This window comes from Zingiber officinale, chromosome 4B (genome assembly GCF_018446385.1).
Source record: "Zingiber officinale cultivar Zhangliang chromosome 4B, Zo_v1.1, whole genome shotgun sequence".
NCBI classification, from domain to species: Eukaryota; Viridiplantae; Streptophyta; class Magnoliopsida; order Zingiberales; family Zingiberaceae; genus Zingiber; species Zingiber officinale.
In genome coordinates this window covers 137,906,310-137,911,867 of record NC_055993.1, presented here as the reverse complement: position 1 = coordinate 137,911,867, position 5,558 = coordinate 137,906,310, and positions in this window count along the sequence as shown.

Sequence of the window (5,558 nt, the reverse complement as noted above, 5' to 3'; positions counted from 1 at the left end):
CCTTTAGGGCTTATAAAGTGGGTTTTCTTAGGGAATATCGAAAAGATGTGTCGAGTATATTTTTTGGTAAAGCGGCCAAAGCCGTCCAATCACAGAACGACATACTCTTCTGGGAGGCTGTGTACAAAAGGGAGTGGAGTCAGCGGCGTCATACGGCGTAAGCAATAAAGGCGTGGGACAGGTGTCACCCCCCTAGGAAGCGTATTAATGATGGATGTGATAAGAAAATCATGAAATGTAGCGGGTGTACGGAAACGTCTGCCACGTAATTTTCTTGGGAAGCGGTGAAGAAAATGGGCGGGAAAGAAATTTGAATGTGGCGAGGCCACAAGACATCCTTTCCACAGGCTGAGTAAGATTTTAATATTTCTATCTTCACAATACATCTGATACTGTGCATCTTTTGCCTGCAGACGAAGTTGAAGCGGTCTCTTCAAATAGTCCCTGGTCGGGAAATCGCCCCCAGGTCAGCAACATCTACCCTGGTCGAGAAATCACCCCCAGGTCTGCAACATCTACCCTGGTCGAGAAATCGCCCTAGGTCGGTAACATTTATTTCCGAACGAGTTTTTCATAAGAATTCCCGATCGGGTCTCAGACTCTCGCCCCAGTGCGAGTTATAAGTGAGCCTGCTCTCACGCCCAACGACCGTTCAGGTCGAGTCTCAGACTCTCGTCCCAATGCGAGTTATAAGTGAGCATGCTCTCACGCTCAACGACCGTCCAGGTCGGGTCCCAGACTCTCGCCCCAGTGCGAGTTATAAGTGAGCATGCTCTCACGCTCAACGACGTCCAGGTCGGGTCCCAGACTCTCGCCCCAGTGTGAGTTATAAGTGAGCATGCTCTCACGCCCAACGACCTCCAGGTCAGATCTCAGACTCTCGCCCCAGTGCGAGTTATAAGTGAGCATGCTCTCACGCCCAACAACCATCTAGGTCGGGTTCCAGACTCTCGCCCCAGTGCGAGTTATAAGTGAGCATGCTCTCACGCCTAACGATCGTCCAGGTCGGGTCCCAGACTCTCGCCCCAGTGCGAGTTATAAGTGAGCATGCTCTTACGCCCAACGACCATCCAGGTCATGTCCCAGACTCTCGCCCCAGTGTGAGTTATAAGTGAGCATGCTCTCACGCCCAACGACCGTCCAGGTCAGGTCCCAGACTCTTACCCCAGTGCGAGTTATAAGTGAGCATGCTCTCACGCCCAACGACCGTCCAGGTCGGGTCCTAGACTCTCGCCCCAGTGCGAGTTATAAGTGAGCATGCTCTCACGCCCAACGACCGTCCAGGTCGAGTCCCAGACTCTCGCCCCAGTGCGAGTTATAAGTGAGCATGCTCTCACGTCCAACGACCTTCCCGATCGGTGCAATGATTTTCTTGGGCATTACTCTGTATGTTCACCGAAGCAAAATGCAGCAAGCAAAGTTCTCGTGCCTGACTGGTCAGTAAGCCATATTTCAAGGGTTCTTGTTAAAATATGAAATGTCGCAGGCACATTCTCAAGTCGCAGGCACACTCTCAAGCGTTTCATTTGCTCCGGCCGGGGGCTCATGTGTTATGAGGTAAGAGGAAGAGGGGGTATGCAAGTTATCTTTATTATTTTTGCTATTTTTGCTAGAAATATTAGAGAAATGCGGGTGTTCTATAGAAATGTAATGATACCCTAGCAATAGGGTGTGGAGCTGCATCATGAGGGGCACTCAAAAAACAAGTTTTATTCCGTTAATCAGGGGTACATCTTTTAAGGGTTTACATTGCTGCGAGATCCCGAGGCTTGATCCTTTCTAGCCAGAAGAGCTTGAGCTCTAGTTAGATCTTCCTTCATAAGATCAATGGCGCGCTTCAGGTGCCCAATAGTCTCGTATTTGGTCCGTCCTTCCTCTTTCAGGAGGGCCACCTCATCCTCATGTTTCATCTTCAAGTAAATAATATAGTGAACTTGGCTCTGGAAGTCCGATTGAGCTTTCAGTTTGAGGGCGACTTCAGCCCGGGTTCTGGATTTGGCGGCCAGCCAGAGGCTTTCCATTTCATGAATAAGGGACGCTTGAAGATCTCTGCTCGCAGTCATCTCCAACAGGGCTTCTTCTTTTTGAGCCAGCAACTCTGTCAGATGGGCAATTTGCTGATACAAGGCTTCTTATTTCTGAGCCAATAACTCCCTCAGATGGATAATTTGCTGAAGCAAAGAAGAAAGTTCGCTATGTTCTGTTGCCAGTTCCATGGAGGATAGCTTAAGGCCGAGAGGAGAAGAGTGTACTCGGACCTTTTATAAGGAAGGAGAAGGTGAAGGGGCTTCCTCGGAACTTGAATGGACGCTTGGAAAACAGTGAAACATTTATAGGAGGAAGACAGGTGCGGAAGTTGAAGAATCAATATGCATACATAATCATCCAGTTTAACTCCTAGGAAGACAAGAAATTTTGAAAGTGGATGGAAAGCAGGTCGGCAGAGAATGAAAGAATCAGGTTAGGTAACGAAGGGACTTGGGTCAAGTCAGTCGGACTAGAGCCTCCTTCGACTAGACTTGAGGGGGAGGCTTGTGATACGATGCATGATTGTGGGGTCAGTAATATGATGTGGTTAGGAGTCAAGATCACAAGATGGTCAGAAGTCAATCTTACGTGGAGGTTAGAAGTCTAGCCTACGTGGCTGGTCAAAAGTCAAGCTTATGTGGCTGGTCAAAAGTCAAGCTTACGTGGAGGTCAGAAGTCTAGCTTATGTGGCTGGTCAAAAGTCAAGCTTACGTGGAAGTCAGAAGTCTAGCCTACGTAGCTGGTCAAAAGTCAAGCTTATATGGCTGGTCAAAAGTCAAGCTTACGTGGTCAGGGTCATAGTCTCAGCTGACGGGGTGGTCAAGGGAGAAGATCACAAGTCGAACAAAAATCAGCCTCGAAGCAATCAAGAGCTGGGCCCACATGTCAGGCATAGCTAAGGGCTGAGCCCCCGAACCACGCAAAGGCTAGGCAAGGAAGGCCTCTGAAGAAGGTCAGGAAGCAGACCTCGCGTACAGGTCGGGACGTATCAGCCATGGATAACAGTAGACAAATGCAGGTCTGAAAACAGACCTAGCGTATAGGTCGGGACGTACCAGCCATGGATAACAGTAGACGAATGCAGGTCTGAAAATAGACCTGGCGTACAGGTCGGAACGTACCAGCCATGGATAACAGCGGACAAGTGCAGGTCGGACAACAAACCGGTCGTGTAGGTCGGAACGCACAGGCCATAGATAACAGCGGACAGGTACAGGTCGGGCAACAGACCGGTCGTGCAGGTCGGAACGCACAGCCCATGGATAACATCGGACAGGTGCAGGTCGGGCAACAGATCGGTTGTGCAGGTCAGAACGCACAGGCCATGGATAACAGCGGACAGGTACAGGTCAGGCAACAGACCGGTCTTGCAGGTCGGAACGCACAGGCTATGGATAACAGCGGACAGGTGCAGGTCGGGCAACAGACCGGTCGTGCAGGTCGGAACGCACAGGCCATGGATAACAGCGGACAGATGCAAGTCGGGAAACAGACCGGTCCTGCAGGTCGGAACGCACAGGCCATGGATAATAGCGGACAGGTGCAGGTCGGGCAACAAACTGATCGTGCAGGTCGGAACGCACAGGCCATGGATAACAGCAGACAGGTGCAGGTCAGGCAACAAACCGGTCGTGCAGGTCGGAACGCACAGGCCATGGATAACAGCGGACAGGTACAGGTCGGGCAACAGACTGATTGTGCAGGTCAGAATGTACATGCCTTAGATAACAGCAGACAGGTGCAGGTCGGGCAACAGACCGGTCGGGCAGGTTAGAACGCACAAGCCATGGATAACAGCAGACAGGTGCAGGTCGGGAAACAGACCGGTCGTGCAGGTCGGAACGCACAGACCATGGATAATAGCGGACAGGTGCAGGTTGGGCAACAAACTGGTCGTGCAGGTCGGGATGCACAGGCCATGGATAACAGGGGATCGAAGCAGGTCGGGATACAAACCTGGAGTCCAGACACTACAGGACAAACAAACCAGAGAATCGTAACTGCTCGTCAGAGAATGTCAGAGAATAATCAGTGTGTCAAGGAATATGCTAACAGTCGGGGCTCATCCCTCCTTTTGGTTCTATCGCCAGCCTATCAGGAGAAGTCATGTGTCATTCACCACCAGACAGAGCCTGACAGCCAACATTCCCTGACACCCGCCAGGTCCCAGAAATATCCGTTGCAGTATAAAAAGGGATGTTTTGTCCCTTATGTAGGTACGCTCACTCATCATTTTCTCACCAGTATTTACTTTTCGTCCTTTCTCTATGTTTTCTGGGGAAAAAGTACCTGACTTGAGCGTCGGAGGGCCTAACCCAGGGACTTTTTCCCTGGTTTCTGGTCTTCAACGACTAGGGTGCTCGTTTGAGTGTGCGCAGAGCCGTATTGTCATCACCCTGGTCATCTTCCTTCGTCATCCGCCCGTGTGAACCTGTCCGGGGGTGGGGTGCCAGGTAAATCAGACGCTGCAGCGACTCTCCGTCAACTTCCAGTACATCGAGGCCCACCTTCATCCGACTCAGTTTCCAGACGGGATCATAGACCTAGGGGTGTAAATGAATCAAGCCGTTCGCGAGCTATTCGAAGCTCGATTCGATAAAAGCTCGTTTGAGCTCGTTTAATAAGGCACGTTAAGATAAACAAATCAAGCTCAAGTTTCACAATATTCGGCTCGTTAGCTCGTGAACACGTTCGTTAAGCTCATTAAGCAACTTTTAAATAAAATAATAATAATTTTGATATTGAATTTATAGATGTTACACTCTACTTATGAAAAATATAGGCACATATATTAAATTTATTTATTAGAATAAAATTATAAATTTTAATAATAATATTACAATTTTCTCTAAATATATAATTTAATTTTTAATGAATATTTAAATTTATGATTTATATTTATTAAGCTCGTTTAGGCTCGATAAAAGCTCAAATAAGCTGGTGAGCTATGAATATATTCGTTAAATAAAGCTCGAGCTCGGCTCGATTATAAACGAGCTAAGCTCAAACATTCAAGAGTTCGGCTCGGCTCGGCTCGATTACACCCCTAGGTAGACCGTTCACAAGGGAGCTGCGCTAGGGATGAGGAGAGCAAGACCCGGTTAGATCTGTCGTCGGCTAGGTCTAGGGATGAGGAGAATAAGACCTAGATAGATCTGTTGTTATCCGTTGATCCGATTCAACGAGTCTGATCTTAATAAGTCCGTCTTATATTTTTATTAAAGTCAATTTATTTTAAATTCATTACATTTATTAATCTTATTTAATTCTCACATGTTAATCTTATTTTATCTTTTTATTTAATAATAAATTTATCAAATATAATATATTTAATAATTAAATTATATATATAATGAAAATTATCATCAAACATATAAAAGAGCTCACTTCGTCATTTTCTTGGTGACTTGCCATCAGTGAAAGTTCAATGTAGCTTTCGATTTCTTATTTTAATGATGACGTTTCGTCCCAGTCGTCTTTAGAATTTTGTGGTTCTTTTGGTTCGATCTTTTGTGTTGGATCGTAAAGAT